Here is a 26,952-nt window from a genome sequence, read left to right on the forward strand (position 1 = left end):
GATGGCACGAGGCATCGCTCGTGCGGCGTCACGAGCGGCCAATATGCGACCGTGACAGAGGCAGCCATAAAAGGCCCTCTGATCAACCGCGCTGAATGTAAGCCAAACAAATATATATCCGTTTAGATTCGCGTCCAACCGCCCAAGGTGATAAATAAAATAAAATAATAAAGCATGCATATAAATAACCTTGTTCTAAGAATGGCATACAGCTGCTTTCCACTTAAAAGTCACTTTGTGTTGCACATGCCACGAGCAGAATTATTGACTTTGTTGTTTTTTTATCAATACGTCTTCATACAAGCTAGTAATTTAAACGTAATATGGTTTGCAGAAAGCTCTGGGGATTCGGCAGTGATAAAGAAAGAAAATGTTCGTGCCAAGTTACTGGAGGCCATCGAATGAGTGCAACATTGACGTAGGTGAATCATTAATCAGGGGGGGTCATCTCTTGATCAACAACAAAGAGGCATTGGTGGCCTAAACCATTTCCCTGTTTGATGTTCACCCCTTCCATCAATGCGGCCCCGTTCCCTGGTGTGTGGGTCAGGTGGGGAGGGAGGAAGACGTAGGGTACTGATGGGAGGAAGGAATGGAGCGGTGGGGGAGCTGGTGCTGGGGAGGGAGCGGTGGGACGCAGGGAGCGGTGGTGGTGCTGATGGAAGCGAGGGAGCGGTGGTGCTGCTGCTGATGGAAGGAAGGGGGAGCGGTGGTGCTGCTGCTGATGGAAGGAAGGGGGAGCGGTGGGAGGAAGGGAGCGGTGGGGGAGTTGATGGAAGGGAGGGAGCGCTGCTGGTGCTGATGGAAGGGAGGGGGAGCGGGTGGAGGGAGCTGGTGCTGGGGAGCAGGAGAGGCGGGGTGGCTCCGTGCCCGGCCCAATGGAAGGACGCGGCGGCCGTGAGCGACGTGCGCGCGTTTGGGGGGAGGGGGGGGGGGGTCGGGGGATGGTTGTGGTGGTGGTGGGGGGGGTTGCTGCGAGTGCCGCCCGCGAGACCGCTGCCATGCGCTCCGGCGGGGAGAGGCGGTCAACACGGCAGAGTCCCACAGCCTCTGCTGCCCCGTGCAGCAGCAGCAGCATCAGGAGCAGCCGTAGCAGAGCCCGCGGGCGCTCCGCTGTGCGTGGCGCGGGCGAAGGGGCAGGGGGGACGGTCCAGCGAACGAGCGAGCGAGGCGAGCCCGACCGCCAGAGGCAAGCTGCACAGAGGGGGCATTATTGTGTGAGCACCCTGCGCTTCATTTCCCAGCCACCTTGAAAAGGAAATGAGATGATGCTCCTTGCTGTGCTGTAGGTGAGTGATTTAACTCAACTCAGCTGGACGTCACATGCAATAACCAGTTGCAGAAATGATGCTGTACTTGTGAAATGCTGAAAGGATCGCCCGCTGATAAGCGTCGTTGGGTGCTCTCGGAATGCTTAACAGACAGAAATAAAATGGGCATTTTTTTTTCCTCTTCGCGAAATATCGCTTGAATGTATGCAATCGGAGCAGTGAACGAATGTGATGCAATGCTTACAGTCATTTATATAATTACACACCACGTAAATATATCGGTAAGGCACACACCGTGACAGCAATATGAACAGTTGCTCATAAATGGCAATTTAAAACGATACGTACGCGATGGATTTGCTTTTCTGAAGCTCTCCAGTTCAGATTTATGAGTGTGAGATTAAAGCACGTGATGAACATCGATATTTATGGAATTATACAGCATCAGAACACTTTCTGAATAGCGAGAACACCAAGCTATGTTGAATAAGTTAGTCTGAGAGAATGGGGGGACGGGGGGGGGGAAATCCCCCACAGAATTCAATCAAAAGTAACTTAGCAAAAAAAAAATCCTCCGCAACTTTCTATGCATATTTGCATATTCTTTAACTTGTTTTTTGTATCTCAAAACATTGCTTCTGCTTTTCGGTGAAGTAACGGATAATGATCTGACAGCTCCAGAGCCCACTTCATTGCCGGTTCAGATTTTATATACGACGACAACAATTTGAGTTGGAAACGGGAGCAGTGGCGGCGGACGGGGTGAGCAATTGTTCGGATTACATTAGAGCCATGGGAATTTGACCAGGCAGTGACACAAACTGAAAAAAAACCTGCCTTGCTCACCACTAACCACGGGGCGAGCAGAATTTCAATGAGCTCTGGGAACGGTTGAATGACACACACACACTCGCGCGCACACACTCGCACGCTCTTTTTCCGGGTAAGGAGTGGGATGGACAGGGGGGCGAAGTGTGATGAAAACACAAAATAAAACAGCTTCTCAAAGGTCTGCCCCATTGCACCACGGCGATGAAATTGAGTTTCCGGATTGCAATGCCCTTTGCTGCCTGTCTCTACGGATCGGCCTGCATTTGTGACCACTATTCTTTTGACACTCTGCTGCCCTGTGTCACGACCGCGGTTTAGCTCTCCGATCTGGTGTTTTGAGATCTGCCCCCCCCCCCAGCGTGATGTGTTTCGACACGATGTCCGACGTTTCGCTCTGCGTGCTGGGGAGCTTCTTGTAAAAAAAATGTCAAGCTCCTGAAGGAGCTCCGGCTCACGTGGAGCGACACGTCGGACGTCGTGACGAAAGCACACGCAGAGCGACCAGAAAAGAGATGAAGAGCTAAGCCGTGGCAGGGTTGTATTGGAGAAAAAAACGAAAGACTTCGTGCTGATATAAGGGTGAGGCCAGCGGTGGAAATGTCACATTCATATGACAGAGGACAGTCTCTCCCGAGCACAATCACCCGATTAAACACGGCTCACTAATGAAATATCGCATTAATTTCAAAATGCCACTTAAATGTCACGTGTCCTATTTGATTGACTAAAATACCTAATGTTATCCACTTAAATGTTTTACTCATTGGAGGAAGTGGTGGCTATGAACTCAGTGAGCTGAGTTCAATTCCCGGCCACGGCTGACAATGGCATGTTCAGGCCTTCAACCAGGCGTGCATAGCTGACCAATCAATTAATTGATGCTGTCATTGCCATCTGAATGAATAACCATCGTTACTTTGCTTCTTTTGAGCATTTCTCCCAATAAACCTTTTGCAGTACTTTTACGCTGTACTAAAAAAGTGCATCACTTTCAGGTTTGACATTTGAAACCAGACTTGGAATACAAAAGTGGAATTTATCGTACAGTACGTTATACAATTGAGTTATATAATTGGGGTCAGCGGTGACGCAGTGGGTAGCGTGCTGCGCCCTGGAATCGAAGACCTGAGTTCAATTCCCTGCCACGGCCTGGAATTGGAGTCCTGAGTTCAATTGTTGCCAGGGCTAACGTCAGCGGCGAGCAAAATTTTAACCAGCCCCTAAGCCTCCTCTCATTTACCAATCTGCACTGACCAGCATGGTGAAGTATGGTAAATCAACCGCCATGACCAAAACGACCTTCGGCCAAATCTTGACTTAAGTGGAATGACAGAGAGTGCTTAATTAATGATCAATCTAGGTCAACCTAATTATGTTTTATTATTCATACGAGGGGTAGAACTATTCAACCTCCGGGCAATTTGATGACATGTCACAATTCAAGGTATCGATGTGACTTGAGAATCAAATATTTTATTTAACACGAATGCAGTGTCTGGTCGCATCTCTGTTGGCTGCAGGGGTGAAGCCATTACATACACTGATATAAATACAAATCCAAATATAGCCATCCTTGAAGATACTCGTGCAAGTAAACTTAAGAATCGATTAATCATTCCACCCATAATCTGCGCTCAACTGTCAAAACAGAACATGCTGCAGAATTTGCACTTGTGCAAAGTTAATTGTAATTCCAGCTAAATCCTTTCAACTTCATCATTTGATGCATATAGGACCAAGCCTGATCCAGCTTCAAATGCTAAGTGTACCTTAACTTTACTTTGACAAGGAGAACTGTTACAACAACACAAATAGCATAAAATACGCGTCTGCATTTTCACAATTGCCTGTATAAACAGGTTTGTGAAAGAGTTGCAGTTGGAGACAATTGTAGATGATGTTTAAAAGCACCTTGGGTGTTGGGAACAAAATGGCTTTTCAGCACCAGGGCATGGGACGTATTTAAATGGAGCTTTCATGCAAGTTACCAGCTATGTAATGTTATATTAGTATTTAAACAATCTCAACGAAGGTTATATATTAATAGTTTTTTTTGTTTTACCAGGTAAGGACCATTGAGCTATATAGCTCTTTTTCAGAAGCGACCTGGGCCCAAATGATAGCTCAACAAAGTGGCTTATCATGTGGAAATTATAGCAGCAGCCAAATACTCTAAATGGGTGTTTATAATTGTGGAGGGAAAACCAGAGGACCCAGAGAAAAAGCCACACGACCACTGGGAGAACATGCAAACTCCAAATATACCGCAAGCATCAGGGTCGGGATTGAACCTACGACCTCCTGCATACCAGGCAAGGTAGTTCACATCTGACAACCAGTTCCGTTCTTGCATACGGCAATATAACACGTAGGCTTTCGCGACCAATCTCATCCATAATAGAAGTTTTTTGGGTTAGCTCGCATAAATATAAATGTGTCGTTAAACCCACCAATAATTACTGCCAAACATCTTACTCGAATTGTAAATGTTGTGGGTTTACTCTTCAACACACCGGTGTGCTGTACTGGCAAAGAATTGGCATGTTCTGTTTACGTGACAAACCTTACTAATTGGCCGTGTCGGGTCGTGGCGGGTTAAACGACACATTTATATTTACGAGATCTAACCCAACAAAAAACTCTATTATGGGTTCAGCAATATGTTCAGGTGCTAAATGCCAATGTCAGGTCTCCTAAGGAGAAAGTTCGTGTCGTTTTGATACTCCTCCTCCATTGAATGAGCGCAGACTACAGTGATTTGCTATTTGGTCCATATATTGCATTGCATGGCCACAATAATAACATTGTGGCTTGTATTTAATTTCCCATTCATGAATGAGAAGGGCTTGAGTATTGCGATAACAGTTAACATTCAGATATTTTGGTTTCAAATTGTCAACAACAGTGCACAAACGTAGCACCATCAGGAACAGTAACAGTGTTTTTTAAATTCAGCTTTTGTGCTTTCAAGGTGAAATTGCTTGTACCATCTACTGCTGGTAGAAATTCCTCCACCATAAGGAGAATCCCCTCCTCCTAGCTGGTCAGCCATCTTGGAAGAAGTGAGAGTACCCCCACTTTTCCGCACCACACGCGACCTGCCGATCGGCAAACTGCACTGCACCCATTTATACTGCTGGGTGGACAGAGGTTGGTGGTGGTGATTGAGGATTTAAGAAACTTACACAATTTTACAACTACTTGAATATTTGGACCAGCGACCTTTGGATTGCAAGACCAGTGTGCTAACCATTATGCCGTTGCAGCTTCCCATTTATGGTAAGAAACTGAAAAGGCAGTGGTTTAAGGATAAATGATCCTCTGTATTGAGTCACCATATATATTTGTGCCACTTGGGCTGGTAAAACCATGCATTTACTGAAGTGTTTACCAAGCATGACTAATTTCATATAAACAAGCCACATCGTTACATATTTGGAATTAATCACCATCCCATTTGTTACTCGTGTTTTTTCTTTGCACCGTCTTCTGATTTGTGTTCATATTTAAACGCGATAACCTAAAGAAAACGTGGCTTTACAATGATCTTGTTTTATTATTTTTACTCATGAAGCATGGAGCCTTTCTGGTAGTCTCAGTGTTTATTTTATATAAATCTTGGCATTCTCAAGAGTTATTCTTGTTTTCAAATGTCATCACAAGGTCACCAACAGTCAACATTAATGCTTTTAAACAGTCAACTCTGAATTACATTGAGCCTGATGTTCCTCCCAGCATATGAAAGGTGACGATCACCTACGTGTTTTCCATGGGAAGAGGCCGTCACGTGTCAATTTCAGAGTGGAATTAGCCACCTGCCACAAGTAAAATATTTCCGAGAAAAGCAAAGAGGGATCTCGTTCCATTTTTAGTTGTCATAGTGTCTCAATGAATTATGATCTTAAATTTGCACAGCCATAAATGAAACGGAGTGACTCACTTGTGCAATTACTAGCTGATATGTTTTCATGTTGTTTGGCATTATGTTCGACGTTTTGCTCCTAAGTGCTGGGAACTTCTTTCGGAACTTAAATGAGCAGCTCAATTTTCTAGGGCCAGATCGATTGACAGGCAGTGATACAGCTGAGCCATATAAATAAAGATTTTGAGTGTTACCGCTAAGAACAAACACTTGTTGCACATTATCAATCGTGGGCCCGTTTTAGAACTACAGTGTTGCGGAGTGTTTACTCGAACAGAGTATGAACTCGGAGCGTAAATGTCGTTTTCTTGTAATGGCGCATTTAGGCAACATTGCTATCGCTCAGTTCGCCAATTCCCAATTGCAGACTATCGTAGGCCCATTTTGCAACTATTGCAAAACTATTGCTGGTATTTGCTGTGACAGCCTTTGAACTCATATTGAATTCGTCACTGTCTTGTAATGGTGCATTTAGACAACATCTTTGTCACTCAGTTCGGCAAATCCCAATCGCAGTCACGCTTGTCTTCCCTTGAGATAAGGGCCGATTTCCGTGTCAGCGCAGATTTGTTAGGGCACCTTCTTTAGGCCGCTGCAGAACCGTCGCCATGATGGACCTCCTGCCCTGCGCACGGGCTCCATCAGTGGTCGCGACAGGTGAAAATCAATGACAGCGCGGCTTGCACCGAGAGGGCAGATGTCGGAGTGCATTCCAACACCCGCCCCCGTGAGTGCGCGGGATTCGTCAGATGCGCGTCGCGCCGATGCGCACGATGGAGCTGCTCCGCGGTGACCCACCGACAAGCAAATCGAGCGGCGCAATAAACACGGGCGCGTAAAATAGCAAGACGTGCTCCTCACGCTCGCTCCATTACAGGCGTGGTATTGCCCGCACGTCACAGGTCAACGACGGCAGCTTCTTTTAGTGGCTAATGCCTGCCAACGTGCCGCACGTCCCCAAATCAAGTGGACGCCCGTGAAAATGTGGCCGCGTGAAATGCATTCTATCGCCACGTTGTTTGCAGCCGCCGAATGTGCAATAGCCGCCCATATTCCATGACCCCTGGCCACCATGCCATGCCGTGCATTGCCCGCCGGTGAATCTGCTGATGCTAGTCTAGGGCTGATGACGATGCTGTTGGTGGCTGAGAGGTCAGAGTGTTGAGAAGGCAGCACTGATATCCTGGGTTTGAACCCATGCAGCTGCCTATAGTTAAAAGTGAGTTCTCAAATGTAGTGAAGTTGATGGTCTCAACCTGGTCACCAAAGACTGCACAAAAACATATAATTGGATACAATTTTGTTATGCACTTAATTTGATTCAATTCCAGTTTGACTGTCGAGCTATCATATGGCAGAGCGGGTAGGAAAGTGCTGCCCTCTGCTGGGTTGTTTTCCAGCGGCGACGGATTGCGATGTTCCGTGAGCAAGCCAAATAGCTTCTGCGTCTAAATGACGTGGCGCTGAAAGCACAATCGTGTTCAACTCAGGATACAATTGGGGGAAAATGCCCTATGGCAATGGCCACAATTTAATTGTTCGTGTGAGGATCCCATACATTCTACAGTTCTTGTCTCATGGTCACTCAAAACTTCACGTGACATTTTGAAATGTGCCTGGATCTTGAATTTCTACTGTGAGTTTAGTCTGTGCCTTTTAAAAAGCGATTACTATGGCTCGTACAGTTGCCAATTTTGTCAGGAACAATTTGCCTCTGGTTGTTACATGGAAGATAATTCCCCTTTTATGACAAATGAAACTGGCATGTTGGTTTTTCTCTGGGCAGAACTTTTACTTCATGGCCGGAACACAAAATAGTTTTCAGTACTCTTTAATCCATTAAGTGCATCGTTACCCCGAAAAACATGATAAATAATTGAAGCAAATTGAAAGGGAATAAAACTTCTAAAAGCATTAACAACGTATATTTTTTAATCAATGTAGATGTATGTCAAGAAATGTTATGGATAAAAAAACTCAAAAAGCATTGGATTGAAATATGTATGCAGTGATGCGTATGAACACACTGCATTTTCGAGCAAGGAAAAACGTTCCTCTATCTAGTTCATATTCCAGGCTCTTTCATCGTTTTAGGCTATATTACAGATGTGTCCATGAACTCTAATGCTGTTCGTATTCTTGGTTCTTTCGGTAAAGTCACGTAGAAGGGAAATAATAAAATAATACAAATAAAACAATAAAATTCTCACGACGTTTCGATTGCAACACAAGCAATCATCATCAGGTGTGAAAACCACAACAAGAAATTTTGAAAAAAAGAAGAACCAAGAATATGAATTCCTGCAGTCATGAAAGCTTTAAATCGAAATCTAATGCTGTTGTTTAGGAAAATGCAAACACAACCTTTATCACCTCTGAATTTTCCGAACAAAATGTAATTATGCCATGTATTTATCCATCAGAGACATGTCCTAAACCAATTTTCTTTGAATTATATTGTCTCAGTGTTGAGGGGTGAAGCGGTTGTGTTACTGTTATAGCACACTGCACTATGAACTCAGAACATTTAGTTTGTTTCCCAGCCATGCATAGCATTAGTTGTGAGTAATATTTGAATTCATCCTGGACAATTCCTTTAAACAACCCACAGTGACCAGCGTGGTTAAGTATCGTCAAACAGCCACCATGACAGACATAGCATCTGCAGGCATGAATCTAGCAGTGGATAGACCGCAACTGATGACGATAGATGTTTGAAGACGATCGGGCGTACATTTAAGAATTCCACAGCCGAGATTATAATTCATAGTCTAACATTATTAGTGTGTGACTTCATCACCAGTTGTTGCTTAAGTGGACCACAGAGGCAAACGACAAATGAGGAGTGGAAATGTAACAGGAAGGTAAATTAAACACGTAGGTTTTCGCAGGCAAGATTATGATTCATAATAACATTTTCCAAGAGGCCACAAAATAATCTGGCCAAATTTTGGCCAGGTCGCTGACGCAGTTTCAAGCGAATAATCATGATGTCATCGTTACATTTGGTTGCGATAATTTGTTCTGCAATTTACCGGTGAGCTGAAACAATGTTAAACGCTCGTACTGTACACATGACAGTGTAATTTGTTGGGCTATGTCGGGTGGTGGAGGGCTACACAACAAAATAATGACCAGACTGTCATGTGGCCTAGTCCAAACATCTATTATGAATCAGTGATGACAAATGTTACCAGCGAGTGCAGCTTTAACGAGTTGTTTTTTTGCAATGGTTGTTGTTTACAGCTTTTACGTTCAATTGCACGCGCCGAGTTCAAGCTGGGGGAATTCTCGGCCACCTCGCCTCCACAAAAAAAAACGGCTTAAATATCACGCAGCTACACACCGCACGCCTCTTGGCCATTATTTAAGAAGCCCCTGCCCTTCTCTCTGGTTCGCACCGTTCACCTCTCACAGCCCCCCAGAGGAGCCAATAAGAGTGCTCAGGACTCATTGCGCGAACTCGAAGGTCTCGAGAAAATTTAGTTGGCAGCGCCTCAGGGTGGGAAAGAAAAAAAAATATGAGACCTCTTGTCATGAAATTTTTTTTTATCGTTCCATTAACGCTGGAACGGCACGTTCGCCTTCGTTAAGATCAGAATGTTGTGGGAAATCGGTATTACTTAAAACAACTGTGCGTTGAGAACCCTTTTGAAAATAAATCCGATATACTGATGGGTGGAGCGGTGGCACAGTAGTTCACATGCTGCGCGCATGAATAAAAAAAACCCGACTTCTATTCTCAGCAACGGCCAACATTGGTGGCAAGCTGTTCCTGCTCCACCGCCCCTTCACCAATCCGTATTGACCGGGATGGTGAATTAAAGTACAAAAAATCCCCATGACTGACATGTTGTGCAGAGGCCTTCATCCATTGGGGGATTGAGAATGGCTGGAATATTTCAGGTTAAAAAAACTAAATGTATCTGTGAGAAAAACAAAGATCAACTAAAATGAATACTTATACAGTATTAGACACTGAGTCAAACTGTCTGGATGTATTTCTGATAAACCTGGTCTTATTCCCACATTTGTTCACAACACACACATTTACAACAACATGCAGGCACTAATACATGGGTGGCACTTATCACCTAATATAAAACAATACATGACAGTGCTCCTTTTCTGAACCTATGCACTTACCATAGCCCCACTTTAACAACGGTATGGTGACGCATATTACAAAAAAAAATATTTGTGACAGTGCTCCGGGCCACATATTTTGTTTCGCTGCGACTAAGAGTTACCAGCCAGTTATTTGCATAAAAATAATGGCCCGTGCCATCTGCCCCTTGTAAACAACCGTGAACACAAAAGCGGAGCAGCTCTGTTTACAATCGATGTTTGTTTTCTAGTGCCACGTTTATCTGGCAACATGCCCATTGTGCAAACAGTTGGGAGGACATTTGCCAGCAACATTCTATTACACTTGTGAATCCTTGTTTAATCAGCAAAATTGGACATTGCACAGGGCAGTGGCGGGTCATTTCTAGCACGATCTCTCTTACATGCCACTAGGCTCACTGTGTGATGTTTGCTTGGATTTATGCCACGTGCGATTTGGTGGCCCGGGTATAAATTATAAATGTGCCCGATCTGCTAGGCTAGGGGAATGAAGAAAAGCCTCCCACGTCGGCTGAAGTCATAATCATCATCATCATCGTCGTCATTTAATTGTAACTGATGAACACAAGATATGCCCATAAAACTTTTACTTTTTTTAAAGACAATTATACGGCATCACATTTGGTGTTTAACACAGCAAATGTGCAGCTGCGACGACGCCGATCTGTGGTTTGCTTTTGCAGCACTGGCCTTGCTCCAGATCTCATACGTGTTGCGGCCAGAGTGTCTGCCCGATTGCGGAATAAGCGTAATTTAGTTTAGCAGATATAATGAATCCAATAAAGTAATATAATGATACTTGCGTGCATTTGCATTCGGGGAGTTATTTTGTGTTGTTGCATGACTAATGGAGCACTTATAATCATGTTGAAAAGAGAGCTTTTAACAACTCGTTCCGATTGAAAGCTTTCGTGACTGCAGGGATTCATATTCTTGGTTCTTTCGGTAAAGTCACGTAGAAGGAAAACAATAAAATAATAAAAATATAAAACATTAAAATTCTCACGACGTTTCGACTGCAACATCATCATCACGTGACTTTACCGAAAGAACCAAGAATATGACTCATTCCGATCTCATTTTTAATCACAGTCCTATAATAATAATGAAAACATTTCAATAACCATAATATACAGCTTGTTGTCAATCCACTCCTGGATGAAGACGAGCCCATGTCATTCAGGGGAGATTGATTATACTTCACCTCACTAGCAGTGTGCGTTGGTGAAGCCTGGCTGAGCTATCTGTGACCAAATACAATGTCACTCGCCCACTGATATTATGCCCGTCTGGGAATTTAACTGGTGTTTCCAGGTTCATAGTGCAGTCGACCAAAATAAATCTGTCTTTCATTTGTGTGTGTAATTTAACGATGTACAAACGGGTACATATCTCTGAAGTATAAAATCAGACAACTTTTAGATTTTCCAATGTGCCCTTTTCGCTTAAGTGGGAGCTCACATTATATTTCCGCTGCTGGGTGCAATGATGCAACGTATAAATCTCAAGCCGCGAAACCTTTTCAATTAGAAGTTAATTCTGGCACGAGAATCGGTGGGTAGATTGCATGATGTTGATTATGATGCACAGTTTAGGTGGGCTCTCAGTGGCACTGACAGCACGAACCCCACGGAGATGTGCTCTCATTTGCATGAACTTGCTTAATTGGTGCATCGCCTAAAAACAGCCATTAAATGGCGCTATAAATACATTCACCTTTGCTTAACTGCGGGTTTAGTTTGTAAATGTCACAATACTTGACTTCTTCAAACTTATAATTTCGTGAACATTTCCTGGAGTTTTTGCACAAGTTATTTAAAATTGACAGATTCTTTGCAAATGTGCGTTATATAATAATAATTTTAACTTGTAGCTCACCGTACACTATTCACACGCTCTCGACGTGTCAGAGGGAGCGAGAGAACGGCTCAGAGGCCCGGAGCACCACAGACAAGTGGGAAGGGAAGGTAGGAGTGGGAACAGCGGTGGGGAGTTGTGATGCACCGGTTAGCGCATTGCTCTTGGAAACCGGTTTGCTGAGTTCGATTCCCACTCACGGCCAACATCTGTGACGATTATCTGAACCGGGCCTCCCCTTGGTCGACCCAGCCTCAAATGAGGCAGAATCGACCAAGTTGCGGTGTGAAAACATCGCTACTGGGGAGACAAAGGCGATCGGGCGTAGTGCTGGCAACCCACCCACTCGTGTGCTGTCGGCTTCATAGGTGCTCGCTAACAGCACTTGCCCCAACAGTTTGTTAAGGCTATACGGGGGTCTTTGCCTTTGGGACGGTACCATAATGTGCAGTCTCGGCTAACAGCGCTGATGAGTGGTGTCTCAATTCATCCTGGCCCACCCCCCCCCCAGATTGATTCACCGTTTCAACAAATACTTGGTGCCGTGTGTATACATCAGCAATGGGAAGACAAAGGTGGGCAGGCGTGGTTTCGGCCACATTCCATTGTGAACTTTGTTGGTCCTAATAGGTGCACGCTAACAGCACTTGCCCCAACACTCTGTATGGCTGCATGGTGGGGGGGGGGGGGTAACCTTGGCTTCGAACATTAAGCAGGTGAATTTGTAAAATGCTGTCGGTCCATCAAGTTGGCTATAAGGAACAGTCAGCTGTTGCTGCAGATGCGTCAGCGTAGTGTAGCTAGCATGGTGACGGATGGGACACCACGGTGAGTCTCGGGAGATATATACCGACTTAAAGGTCACACTGTACCCATTAGGGAGGAGAATTATGATGGAGATGATGATTCGCTGATGTCATTGGGTTTCATGACCTTGGTCTTGATTTTATGATAAATGGGCGCGCTTGGTGAAAAACCTGAATTGGGCATTAGATCATTCTGACAAACGGTACCCCCCCCCCTTTTTTTCTAGCGCTATTCGCATGACACTCGAAACATTTACCAACCGCTGCGTCACCCTATTTATTGGACCATTGAAATCCGCCGTGCCGCTGTCCGCCTGCCCGCAGCGGCGGCGTGAACAATGAATGGGGTTGTGCTCGCGTGGTGAGCGGTGGAAGCGACCTGGTTGTCTACCGCGCAAGGGGAGAGCCGACTGATTAATCACCCCCACCCCCCGATCTTGCTACGAGGGCCGCGATGGACAAGCGCATGCTGGATTCCCATGGCACAAGGCGATCGCGAAAGGGCTATGTTCTTTTGCAGGCGAGCGTAGTTTGCCAGTTTCAGTATAGGAGGAGGGGGGGGGAGTCAATGTTTCCATTTGGTTTTACCCAATTAACGCATTTGCGGTGTCATTTTTGGCAAATTTGGACCGTGAACTCGGCACACGTGGCCTAACTTTTTTTTGTCCTAACATCGCGGTGGATTTTTGATGTCCCCCTTCTATGAAGCGTACGGTGCGCGGTATTAATCGCGGATTTAGCCCGCAGCGTCAACTCGGGGAAGCCCGCTGGGTTCGGCCCACGAACCCTCTGCAACTAGTGGCCGAAAACAAACAAAAAATCAGCAGACGTGCGACTGCTCGACCGTGTCAGCCTGAAGACATTCTCTCATCAGTCCGTGCCACGGTGGTACGGTGGTACAGATCTCTTCGCTAAAGTTTCGTCCGTACATTTGCGTTTTGTTTGCGTTTCAACTTTGCTATCCCCCCCCCGCCCCCCCCGCAGAAATAAAATACGCAGCCAGATTAAATTGCTTATTGGCACAGCCCAGAGGGGCATAATGCGCAACGTGGGCAATTAAAATAGAATCAACGTAACACGTCGCAGGCTTTCGCGACCAATATCATCCATAAGAGTTTTTTTTGTTGGGTTAGATCGCGTAAACCCTAACTAGTTGGGTGTGTCGGGTGGTGGCGGGTATAACGACACATTTATATATTGACGCGATCTCACCCAAAAAAATATATTAGAAATGAATCAATTATAGTCATCACTAGAAAGTTGCCGTTTAAGTGTCGATGCCCAGCGCCTTCCTGGCCACAGCGTGCATTTAGCGCCATTGCCAGAGGGCTCTATGAGAGAGAGAGAGAGGGAGAGTCTGTGCTGTTTAATGCTGAGCCGGCTCACAAATTATAAGACACCAGAACGCAATGCTGGAAGAGCGATTGCAGCACCGCCAGACGATACAATTAGCCTCATTCACTTGTTAGGGTTCGGCGAAAATATAACCGAAAAGATTCAACAACCACTGAATATTAAATTAGTCTACACTGCACGTGTTTGCCACTGATAGCCTCTGCTATTTTCCACCAGGCCCAGCAAGAAATCTATCGCCCAATGACTTAGCGTCACTGCAAATATGGCAAGAAGGCAACGTGTTCATGCGACAAACGTACTTTACCAACTGAGTGTAAGCGCAACAAGTTGATGTATCGTCGTTCGAGTTTGGTCGCAGCCTGTATGTTGTTATGCTTTGCTCATTGGAGATGTTTATTATGCACTGAGTGTATTAGTCAGCATCTCTCAACCTTGGATTGGCAACCGTGGACACAAGAGTGTGTCAAGAAGCTGAGCCTCAGCCATTTGGGACACATATGCATGGTTTTGACATGACTGCTCACTGCCTGCCCATGAGGGTAATGAGGTTCAAGCCACATTCCCGAACGAGCATGCATCTGCACAGTTTGCATGTAGCTATTCCGATGTGTGTGTATCTGTGTGTTTGTGTGTGTGTGGAGCGGCGGTAGTGTGGCGGCTAACGCGCTGCTCTATGAACTCGGCAACCCAAGCTCGATTCCCACTCAGGGCCACCAACACCAATGACGATTATTTGAACCAGCTCTGGGCCTCCCTGAGGTTGATTCAACCTCAAATAAGTACCTGGTGGGATGTGAAAGATCGCCACTGGGGAGAGAATGGCAGTGAGGCGTAGTGCTGGCCACCCACCTCCTCGTGTGCCGTGCCCGGCCTTGATAGGTGCTCCTCGTTAACAGCACTTGCCCCGACAGCCTGTTAAGTCTGTGCGGGGGATCTTTGCCTTTGTGTGTGGAAAATCATTTGCACTGCATAGCATTTGAGGGTGGAGCGAATGGAAATCGCTCTTCGGTGACAAATGAGAATCGGGAGAGGTCCCGTTTGAAGTGCAACATCACTTTTCCGAGGGAGATCTGGTTTATATTCATGGAACACTGTAAATAGCAAGAGCACCATGCTTGCAGCAGCAGCGTGTTTAAGACTTCTGACCAAGACGTGTACAATTTGTGAAGCACGCACGATCTGCTTGCAGTGGTTACGTTTGCGATTGTTTTTCACGATATGTGTCGGGCAGTTTCATGTGAATTACGCTGGAAATTATCCATTGACCGGACACGTTTTCACCTGGCAACCCATTGGACACATCTGGTGTTTCTGGAATAGCTCTTCAGGAATGTCATCGTGGTCATCATTTATTATTTATACTTGCCTCCTATGCAGTGCGTCTCGAGGTGTCAGAACAAGGGGGTATCCAAGTCACTCAGAGAGGATGTGATTGCAGACCAAATACAACATTCAAAAAGAATTCAGTTTAACACAAATGTGCACAGCAAATGAAAATAAACTAAATAGAAAAAGCGACCTGTGCTTGAGACTAACTCTTGTGTTTTTGTCCAAAGTACTCCAATTGAGATATTCTTAAGCTACCTGAAACGGACTTTAATTTAGTCCTTAAATTACTTATTGTGTGTGCATGAATTCTATTTTTGGCTAAGTTGTACCACAACTTTTGTATGGAAAGACACCAAATGTCTACAAAAACTGTTACCTGGGGCTGGCAAAGGAGGGGGGGGGGGGGGCTTTAAATGTCTTACATTATTAAAGTGTACATAAAATTTTTATCCATGTCATTATAGATATATACTGTGGCACATTGGGGGCTCTTTTGAGCTTGCATCGAAAGTCCTAATGAGGTTTAAATGGACGTCTTGCAGATAACATCAGGGGTGGCGTTTAACATCAACGATCGTTGCATCTTTTTGCCATGAACGCAGTTAATGATCAGCGGAGTTGTGACAGCTGCAGCAGCTGTATTAGAGCGATGCCATTCACATGGCACACTGTGAAGGCCCATTAGATATCGGCTCTATTGGGGGGTTTTTGGGACGTTTAAAATGCATTACCGGGCAGATGTTGATTGCATTGCTCGCATGATCGTGAAACGGCACTAAATTATTCCGCGCGCGAGTCATATGCCGTTGTTTTTACATCTCCGTTGCTGAGCACAGGCCCCAAGGCCCAACATTTACAAGCGGCCAGTAACAAACAGCATCATTTAAACTCGATTAGATAACGGTTTACACGTTTCGATTTAAAGCTTTCGTGACTGCAAGGATTCATCTTCTTTGGTTCTTTAGCGCTGTCCTCCAGACAGTCTCGTCCCTTCACCTGATGAAGGCCGCTTGTGTTGTGGCCGAAACGTCGTGAGAATATTATTGTGTTATTTTATTTTATCAATTTATTATTTTATTCTCATTCCACGTGGTGACTTTACCGAAAGAAGGTTTACACGTTGATTGATTTGAACGACGTTGTGGACACTTGGGAAAACAGGGGCGATGGGGGAGGTAATTCCCAAGTGAAGCAGTGTGAGAGAAGAAGCAGAAATGCAATGTGTGTTGAACTGCACGCGCGTTGGTTGAATATAGTGTGGGTCGGATGCAAACGTCAGTGGAGGAATCAAAGAGTGAGATTCACGGGAACAGTAACCGTGGTAGTAGCTATAAAAGACCAATGAGGAGGCAACTGCCTGGAATGAAACTGCGACTGTTGAATCCCATCAATGAAATGTGTTCGTCTGAAAGTGATTCAAGTTGCCATTGAATGTAGAAGGAATGTGTACGGACAGTATAACTATACAAAAAGCAAGCCGAAAAGTTGGACTCAACGTAAACATGTGCCGAACGAAGTCCTGTACACGTTTGCTAAACTAATTGTGGAGGGATACAACCACAGCGTATTATGCCAAGGACAATTCTCGAAGCAATTTTGGTGTTAAATAAATAGGCGACAAAAAAAAGGATGGAGTGCTTTTCAGAAAGCAGTGCTCGATAATGAAAATCAGTTTCCAATCACGTCACACTGTGAGCTGCAAACAACAAATAGGTCAGACACGCAAACACTGGAAGAGAAAAACGAAACACGAGTTTTAAAGTGCGAGAGATGCATGTGCTGCAATTACGCTGATGAGCACATGGATAACACAACACAAATGTTGTATAAAAGTACTCTTGGACAGAACGCATCGCTTAGACGGAAGCCAAAGAAGAAGATGCGCCTCAGAAGATGACCCTCACAGGGCTGGAGCAATGATATCAGATCCAGTGTAGGAGTGAGATGGATTTTAACCTTGCAGGAGCATGAGAGAAACCGTGCCTGCATGGGGAGTCCTTCATCCATCGGTGGAGATACAAAGGCTGACGATCATTATTATGGCGTTCGATGATTGATGAAGATGGATGCTATTTTAAATATGTTTGTTCACCGAAATGTTGACTTTGTCACGGTTCATTTTACACGTACGTTTGTATAACACATCAATTTTGTCGAATATATTAACAAACACACGCACAAAAAACTTGCCTAATTTTATAACGGCATGAAAAAAAATGACCGCCGTGTAATTTAGTTTACAGATAAATTCTCGCATCAATAGGTGTGAAACGAGTGCTGTTTAACAAGGGCTGCACAGTTTGAATCAGGTGTGGGATGAAGGGAAAAACGTACCGGGAAATAAAGAAAAACACATTTACAAAGTCATTACGATAATGACGTGTGATACATCTTAAGAATAAATATATACATTGAGGCATATTTTAGGGAGATGCGTATATATTCGGTCAGGAATATTTGATTTTCATATTTTTAATATATCTATTATTAAACAAAAAAATTGAATCAAATACAAAATATAATAATTTTAACGTGTCGTTGTGCTCACAAAAGTGATGCTTTCCCGATGCCACATGAACAACCACTTTTGATGGGAAAAGTGGGGAGGTTAAAACTATGAAAGTAACTACAATCACAATCAGTATGGTTAATAACTCGGTTTCTGCAAGTTTCCAAGTCACGACTGTCACAAGCTCACGTTTAGGATTCGAATGATTCATTATAAATGCCAAACTCCACAACAGCAAATCTAAGGCAACGTATCCAAGATGCACAGAGTCGCGAGAGAAACATCCTAAACTAATCTGCTTTACACCCTTGTTTCATACCGCTAATAATTTAAAATACTGTAAACATCACCGCTACTACGACTGCTACCACTGCGGAAACCGGTCCCAAATTCATAATAGGACCATGTTTTATTTACTGTTTAAATTGTGAAACGTAGGTCAGGTCTCCGTATTTCACGTCAATTTCGTATGTCACAGTTTCATCGCATGGCAATCAACCTGCGGAGTCTTGAACACGGAACCGCGACTTGGCATAGCATTTTTAATTCAACGGCCACTTAAACGGCTTGCCACTGCAGTTTTCAAATTTTTCACTGGGTTCAAGGTTCAGGGTATTGGAAATCCCAAACGCACATTCAAAACCAGTACTCCAACCGAATGACATAGCGATTGAGGTATATGAAAGAGAGGCATTGTCTGCTTATTTATTTTGACGCGCCAACAATGAAGTTGCACATATCGTCTGCCTGGTAATGGTTTCCAAACCTCGAATGTCATATTAAATTAACTCATCACGGTTACTTACTCATTTGCTTACTCGCTGCTCTATACTACATGGAATTCAGATATGTTGATGACGACTGATCATGTGATCTATTATTACAGCCCTTTGGTTCATTCCACTCCACTGCTGGAAGTGGGCTTCCCATGGCTGGTCAGCATGGGTTGTAAAAAGGTAGGAGGGGGGAGGGATGGATCAGAAATGATTCAGGTATCACTCTAAACTGATGGTAGACATGGGAATCAAACTCAGATCAGCGTTTTCGCAGCCCACTTTGTCAGCCACTGTTAAACCATTCTTGCTAAGCGGCGCGTGGCGGCGGCACGATCATAAAGAGACGCCTGAGATACGTCACTCAACTTGAGGTGGCCAGGACTGCAGGAGTAAAGTGTCACCTTACGCACATTTTAGCTGCCAACTTGTGCGGCATCCTGTGGGAGCAGTGTGATCGCAAAAAAATGTGGCCCAGAATCCCGAGTCGTAATACAAAGTCGGAGCGGTCTGAAGCGTCGGTGTCGATGGCGTGTGCCAACAAGGCACCCTGTGTTTCACAATGATGCTGGCCACGCGCGCGGGGCGAGGCATTTCATCATCGTCCATCGGAGAGGACAGGACAGAACAACTTGAAACGTGACATATGGGGAGAGAGAAAAAAAAAACGTCTCTGGAAGTGAGCGTACACCCGGGCAGTGTGAATTATCAATGCAGCTGGTGACTTAAAACGATTTATGAGGCAACCCAACACACACTGACATTTGTCAGGGTCATAAATAAATATTACCTACTAGCAGGTTGTACAGCGTGGGCAAGAGCAGATACGAGAGAGAGTAGGTGGGAGGAAAAAGCCTCCACCTCCCACCAACTCCCAAAGAGACAAAGATCCCCCGTATAGCCTCAACAGACTGTTGGGGCAAGTGCTGTTAGCGAGCACCTGTGGAGGCCGACACGGTATAGGAGGGGGTGGGATGACCAGGACCACGCCCGGCCGCCTTTGTCTCCCCAGTCGCGATGTTCACACACTGCACCAGGTACTCATTTGAGTCTAAGTCGACCTAGGGGAGGCCCAGAAGTAGTTCAGATATTTGCCACTGGTGTTGGCCGTGAGCGGGAATCGAACTCGGGTCGCGGGTTTCTTAGCGCAGCGTAGCGCTATCTGCTGCGCCACCGCTCCCCCCACACCTTCGGTTCTTTTGAAATATTTCGCTCAGACAGGTTGTGATGGATTGCCACAGTTGATTCAGAATTTAGAGACTGACAAACGGAAAATTTCAGCCATCATCACCAAAGGTCCTCAATCACTCGCGTACTGTATGGGGAAATTCGTATATATTTGTAGTGAGCGACTTCTGTGACACGTCGAGTAGAAGGCTCCTTATTTATTGAGAGCACACCGGGCGATACATTGTGTAACGCAGCTACACACAGGCGATCCTAACACGTAGCCCCATCTCCGGCGTCGTTACGCGAGCCGTCCGACGAGCGTGGCGACGGAGAGGGTCTTGCCGAAGATCGGCCACGTGGTCGGGGACGAAGAGATGACGACGAGCAGCGACGCAGCCAGCTCTCAGGACCCGCAACAGCCACGAACCTCTGGTTCGCTCCTTCTTATATCTGCCCCGGGCGCGGCCAAGCTCCACCTCTGGCCACGCCCCACCTCTGGCCACGCCCACTTTCCAGAACCCTCGAGCCGGTTCCCGGAGCTTCTTGACTGACTCCGCCTTTCACCTTGACCCCGGACACGCCCCCTTATAGTAAGGCATTGCGTAATGCACCCACTACCGTAATCACCACTCCAGGGCCGACAGGTGTCACGCTGTCATTACATATATTTTTTCCGTCCATTTAGTGGTCAGGTTCAGACGTACACATTCAACATATGAGTCAACCTCGGTCTTCCGCGGCGGCCTCGCGTTTTCTTCATAACCCACGCTGTGTGGTTGCCTCCAACAAAGCGAAGGCGAAACGTAGACATTCTACAGAGGTGGTGCAATGATGAAAATCATCAACCACATGTGGGAATTTTTTTGTATTCAATGAATTCTTGAATTACTTGCCTATTTGCACACTGTTGAAGTATTGTGTACAAGAAAGGAATACACCCTTTGTATGTAACTAATGGGAGTAATTTTGTGTCCACGTGTCTCTTTTGCAAGAGATACTCGAGGCACACATAGAGAGCAAGAGCAAAAAAGGGATGTCCTCTTCCTTATTGTTTTTATTTTCAAAAGCAGATTCCACAGTGTGCGCCTTTGGCCACATTTCACCATTACATCGATGAACATCGGAGGGATGTGTGGCATAATGGTTAACACAGGGTCACCAGCTCGATCTCCTGGAGTGGCTGTGGAAACAATGGGAAAGTTTCTTCCCCCTGCCTCTATCCACCCAGCAGTACAAATGGGTAACGCCATAGTGACCATCATGAAAACTCCAGTCATCCTCGCAGCAGCTTAACCATCGAACAAAGACGGCCACTTCATCACGTGCTTTCTGATGCGCTTCTGCGCCCGTCTGGAACGCTCTTCCATCTGATATTCGGAAGCCACTGGAGCCATTGCACTTTTAAATCTCGATTTAAAACTCATTCTTTTAGAACTGATGTTTGAATATCGTTTGTTGTCCTTTCCCCGCGCTTCCGATTACCACGAATGAATATGTACGGTGCAAAAGACGTTTAACATACAGTAGATGCAGTGAGTCGATCAGCAGATTGCGTGCGGTGCGGTAAATTGTGGGTACTCTCACCTCTTCCAAGATATCTGATCGGGTTGGAAGAGAAGACCGAATTTTCCCAAAGGGGGCTATCATGAGCTCCCTCTAGCGGAGGCCGTTCCCACCAGCAGTGGCATGAGCAAGCAATTGCAGGGTTGCACCTTTACCCTTTAACGCGACGTGACGTCCAACGTTCAGGAACTGAACTAAAAAGCGAAACGTCGGTCGTCGTGCCGATCAACACGCGGCACGACCCCATCACACATCGGAGCGCCGTGCAGAATAGCCGAGTACAACCTACACAGCGCTATCTACAGCAAATTCTATTTTTTTGCATAAATCGCGCATGACAATAGCTGTGACATAAAACGCTTTCTGTTCTTTTCAGCCTTCTTTGTCAAGGTTATCCTACGGTGACAGTCAGTTTAATCTTACTCATCGAGATATTTTTTTATCGATACCAAAACCTCCACCCCCCTCCCATTCTGTTTAAACAACAAACGTAATCTTGGAAAAGCTCTCATCTGCCAATCTAGGGACAGGATCAGCCAAACTAAAACCTTTTTAAGGAGTTAAGACCCTTAGCAGCAAATGCTTTTTTTATCAACCACAATGCTAAAGTTTGAATTGTGGTTCTGTCACCTGTCTTTAAGAATTCAGTGTAAATGAAAGCCTGGAAAGATGCCCACTTACTGTTCCTCTTTGTTACTAATTACCCAAGACTGCTGCATAATGAACAATTTATATAAATAACAAATGCTCTTAACGTGACTTGAATACTGATTTTGTTGTTTTTTACACCAATTATTGGCTGGCCCATCAAACATCACAGTCACTTTTAGTATTGGGTCGACCTCGCCCACACAAAATTGTAGCGATGATGCAAGTGTTCCATGCACTGCACTAAGTTCAATTGCCAGCCACGGCTAACATCAGTGGTGAATTAATAGCTATACCGATCCAGTGGCCATGGTCTTCAGCAAACTGTACTCACGACAGTGGTGAAGTACAAACGTTCCCGATGGATGCCGTCGTCCTGAAGTGGATTGACAAAAGTGTCGTGTTTGTTACTTTCCCGCTACTCTCGCTGTGCCTTATAACTTGTGAATGTCAGCTTTGACCCAAACAGGTGAGTGTCAGATATTTCCAAACCACTGCGATCTAAATCTACGTGGCTGTGCAAATCACATCAAGCATTCAACTACATTTTATTGAGTATTCGCACAGTTATATTGCTGAATGTAATATTCTGCAACAGTAAACACTAGTAGTTTTTTTAAACAGTTTAAGAATAAATAAATGTATGAAGGAAGCGCCTGTCAGTATTTTGCATACGGAAGTAAGATAAATAACGTTGTCAGATACAAAGGACACGGCCTTTATTGAGTTTAAACAGGTCCCTGCAGGGTGGGCTGGTAGGAACATTGGAATTTTGTCAAGTCTCTGCGCTGTCTATTGCTGATTTTACACCCAACAGCACGAGATTTCACTTCGTTAAAGTATTGAAAGGGGACGGACGGACGGACACATTAATCTATTGCAGGCTGGTATACTCAGTTTACAACTTCGTTCCTACCAGTATAAACATGATATCAATTATATGTGCAGCAGAAGAAAAAATATGGCATCTATCATGATCATGTATGGTGCTGTTAATTAGTAACAAATTATAGTTTTGTGTTTCATTATGTAAACGTGATCTATTTATTTCAGTATGTAAATCAAAGTGGACGTGCATTTCAGTAATAGGCAGAAGAGGCCATCAACGCAAGCTGGTTCACAGGGCAATTTCTAGAAGTTAACAGATGTTGGTTGTTCATTTCATCAAACAGCAAAAAATACTGATTACTTCATAGTAATTGTTTACTTCGTCATCAGCAATTGCATTTTCTAATTAAAAGGCAACGGGCGCAGCCGTACAAATCTGCTTGCTCACGTCACTGCTGGCGGAAGGGCCTCGTCGAGATGAGGCCCCCTCCCAGGGAGTATGTGGCCTACTCTTCCACACCGGCCAGGCGTGTCGGGGAGAGGTGGGATTACACCGTGCAATCGGCCGCCGATCGACTCACTGGAGTGAACCCATTTATGCTGCGGGGTGGACAGAAGCATTGGTGGTGGTGGGGGTGGGGGTAACCTTGCCCAGTTTTGAAAATGCCATCCCCGGGAGATCGAATCGGCGACCTACTGATGGCAACTCCAGTGCACGAACCATTACACCATGGCAGAATCATATTTTTCAGTGCTCCTATTTCCTTTCATACTTTCTAATTACAATGAAAAATATACCAATTAAATACGGTCGTAATTGTCAAGGTAACAGTTTAAGAATTCCCTTAATGTAGTAATTATACAAATGCATCCGTGTGCTAAGTCGAATGTGCACCGCATATGTGCACGCCACTTATTTACGTCCACATAATTATGCTCAAACACAGAATTTCAATGTGGCCATTTCACTGCAAAGGAAAGAATGGCCTTCAAAAGCTAAAGGGTAACATAATTGTCATGGTCTAAAAATAGGAATTCTGGCCGCACAAAACAAGATGATTAATAAATAATAATTATAATATGGTAATAACAATAACACAACCGCACTGTGTTCATCCACCCCTCCCCCGTGTCCTAAAAGCAGCCGACATACCGTGGCAGACTGAGAAAAAAGTGCAATGGGAAAAGGTCAAACTTGCAGGCCTAGGCAATGAAGGAAACACTCTTTGAAATAAGCTTTTACTAAAACAGGATCCCTGATTATACCACCAGCCCGCTTGCAAGGACTTTAAAGCTGGATTATGGAACATGAGGTTGTTCTTTGGCCACGGTTCTGTGGTTCTGATTGTGGTTTCTGGAGCAAGTCGAACAATCACCAACCGCTCCTCCCCTGCCCCGCAACAAACGTCAGATGGTCAAAGCTAGGAATTCTAAATTGAGCCGGGAGATTGAAAAACAGCCCGTTCCTCTCTCTCCCTCCCTCCCTCTCCCTGCATGCATTTCACAAATTCGATATGAATGTTCACGTCAACATACGTCATGCCTACTATGTGAAGTCTGCGTCAATGTCATGTTGCTTTTCCAATTTGAGCGCCACTCGGGACAGATATCAGCGGCGACAACAATCTTAACAAAACAAATTACGGGCAAAATAATAATTATAACAATAATTTTAAGGCTCTGCTATTAATCATAGGTGGAACATTGGCACAGTGGTTAGCGCGCTGCGCCAGGAACCCGGTGACTAGAGTTTAATTTCCGGCCACGATTCATATCAATGGCAAGTAATATCTGAGCCAGTCTAGGGCCTTCCTCCTCCCCCAATCAGCACTGACCAGTGTGGTGGAGTTGGGCCAAACAGTCTCCATGATTGATGACATAGTGGGGAGGCTTTCATCCGTCAGTGGATTCACACATTAATTTCATAACTATTATATATACATGATCACAAACGTATAAAAAGCATACGCTGTTATGCGTACGTACATCTACATCAAGTGTGTGTGTGGGGGGGGGGGGCTCCATTCAGCAGTGGATTGACTAATATAACGATTATATATATGCTTAATCACAAACGTATAAGGGGTCGTCCATAAATGACGTCACGCGATGTGGACGATTTTTGATCCCCCCCCCCTTCGTCACACATCGTCACAAATGTCTGACCCCCCCCCCCCCCCCGCTAGGTGCGTGACGTCATTTTTGGAAAGCCCCTAAGACACGTACTGTTTAGCATCTTTAGTATGAAGTAAATTACAAAATTGTTCTTATCTGTCTTCGTTGGTTCTTTCGGTAAAGTCACGTAGAATGAGAATAAAATCATAAAATAAAACAATAAAATTCTCACGACGTTTCGGCCACAACACAAGTGGCCTTCTTCAAATTGAAGCTCTGTCGTCCCAACAAGTCTGTCCCTTTCACCTGAAGAAGGCCACTTGTGTTGTGGCCGAAACGTCGTGAGAATTTTATTGTTTAATTTTATTATTTTATTCTCATTCTACGTGACTTTACCGAAATAACCAAAGAAGATGAATCCTTGCAGTCACGAAAGCTTTAAATGGAAATATTCTTATCTGTATTATCGAAATATGACATCTCCCTCTGACGATATTTATATGGCCTCTCATTCGTGAATGTATCTCAAGAAGCTTCCATCTGTTGTACTCTCAACGTGAGTCAAAACATGCCACTTGGGTGACAGTACATTTTACATGGACATTTATTTATATACACTCGCCTTTTGCCCGTCCAAGGACGGGTGTATTTCAGTAAATCTGAAACTTGCAAGCGAAAATTAGACCGCGACGTGATATTCATTGCATCAATTCGTGTGCAATTTGTAATGTCGCGGTGACAGTTATTAATGGAGGGGTGGGGGGTATCCATTTGGAAGACGTCACCTCTTCATGAGTATTAATGAGGGGGGCTGTTCGCTGTGGAGTGACGTCACCTGCTCATGATTATTAATGAGGGGGGGTGCATGTGGAGTGACGTCACCTGCTCATGACGTAACCTGTTCATGATTAAATCTTGACTTAAAACTTTCGTGACTGCAGGATTTCATTTTATTTGGGTTTTTCGGTAAAGTCACGTAGGTTCAAAGAAAATAGCAAAAAAAACTACGACGTTTCGATCGCAACACAAGCTTCTGTTGCGGTCGAAACGTCGTAGACCCAAAAAAAACTGCTCATGATTATTAATGAGGGGGGCTGGCCGACGTGAAGTGACATCACGCGCGGGACACACAGACATTCTTGGCTCATTATAGTAGTAATACCAACAAAGGCATAATTTATTATCTTGATAGTGTCAGTTCTCTTAAGAGCTGCGATGATTGAGTAGACTTCACGAATAAACTTGTAATCGGTTAAAATTATGTGGCCGATTAATCGTGCCTCTTTAATAATGGAAGCTGCCATCACATCCTGCCCCTCGAACGTGGGAAATCCCATAGAGGCCACACCCAGCGTGACGCCCGGCTGATGATCCAGTTGACAATAACCGAGCCCTGTCCCATCACCTCCCGTCCAGCGGCACAGGTGGAAGCAGAGATGATAATTTTTTCCAACATTTTTTTGTATAATCTCATTCGTCGAAAAAATAATTGATCATTGATGGAGTGATTGGTTGCTTAAGTAATCGGATGGGTAAGCTCTAATTATTGTTTGAAAGCACACAGAGAGCTATAGTGTAATGGAGTATTATGGGTAATAAGTTATACCTCCAAATCGTAAAATCAGTCCAGAATGCGCGCGTTTAAACATGCCGATATGGAATGGAAGGTGATTAATATAATTTAATAATTAATTGGCTCGTGCGTTTTTATCAAAACGTGTCATCTTACTGTTTTTTTTTCTGGGTCAATGATATGGAATTACATGTTTACAATAACAAGTAACCTTGACATCATTTCTCAAAATGTTATTATTATTTCCTACTGGACGCCTTGGCTGGCTTTAAT

General features: G+C 44.7%; 1 protein-coding gene across 2 annotated transcripts in view; it reads left to right on the top strand.

The window, feature by feature from the left end:
• Window positions 1-970: 970 nt before the first annotated feature.
• Window positions 971-26,952, top strand: part of LOC116945565 (alpha-1,3-mannosyl-glycoprotein 4-beta-N-acetylglucosaminyltransferase C-like) — a 46,103-nt gene continuing 20,121 nt past the window's right edge. The window contains exon 1 of one of the 2 annotated variants that reach the window (XM_032959988.2): window positions 971-1,289. The gene's annotated coding sequence lies outside the window, so the exon portion shown is untranslated. The remainder of the gene's footprint in view (window positions 1,290-26,952) is intronic. The other variant, XM_032959989.2, reaches the window with a different exon arrangement.

The sequence above is a fragment of the Petromyzon marinus genome, chromosome 24 (genome assembly GCF_048934315.1).
Source record: "Petromyzon marinus isolate PM22_M1 ecotype Great Lakes invasive population chromosome 24, UKy_Petmar_22M1.pri1.0, whole genome shotgun sequence".
In the NCBI taxonomy this organism is placed as follows: Eukaryota; Metazoa; Chordata; class Hyperoartia; order Petromyzontiformes; family Petromyzontidae; genus Petromyzon; species Petromyzon marinus.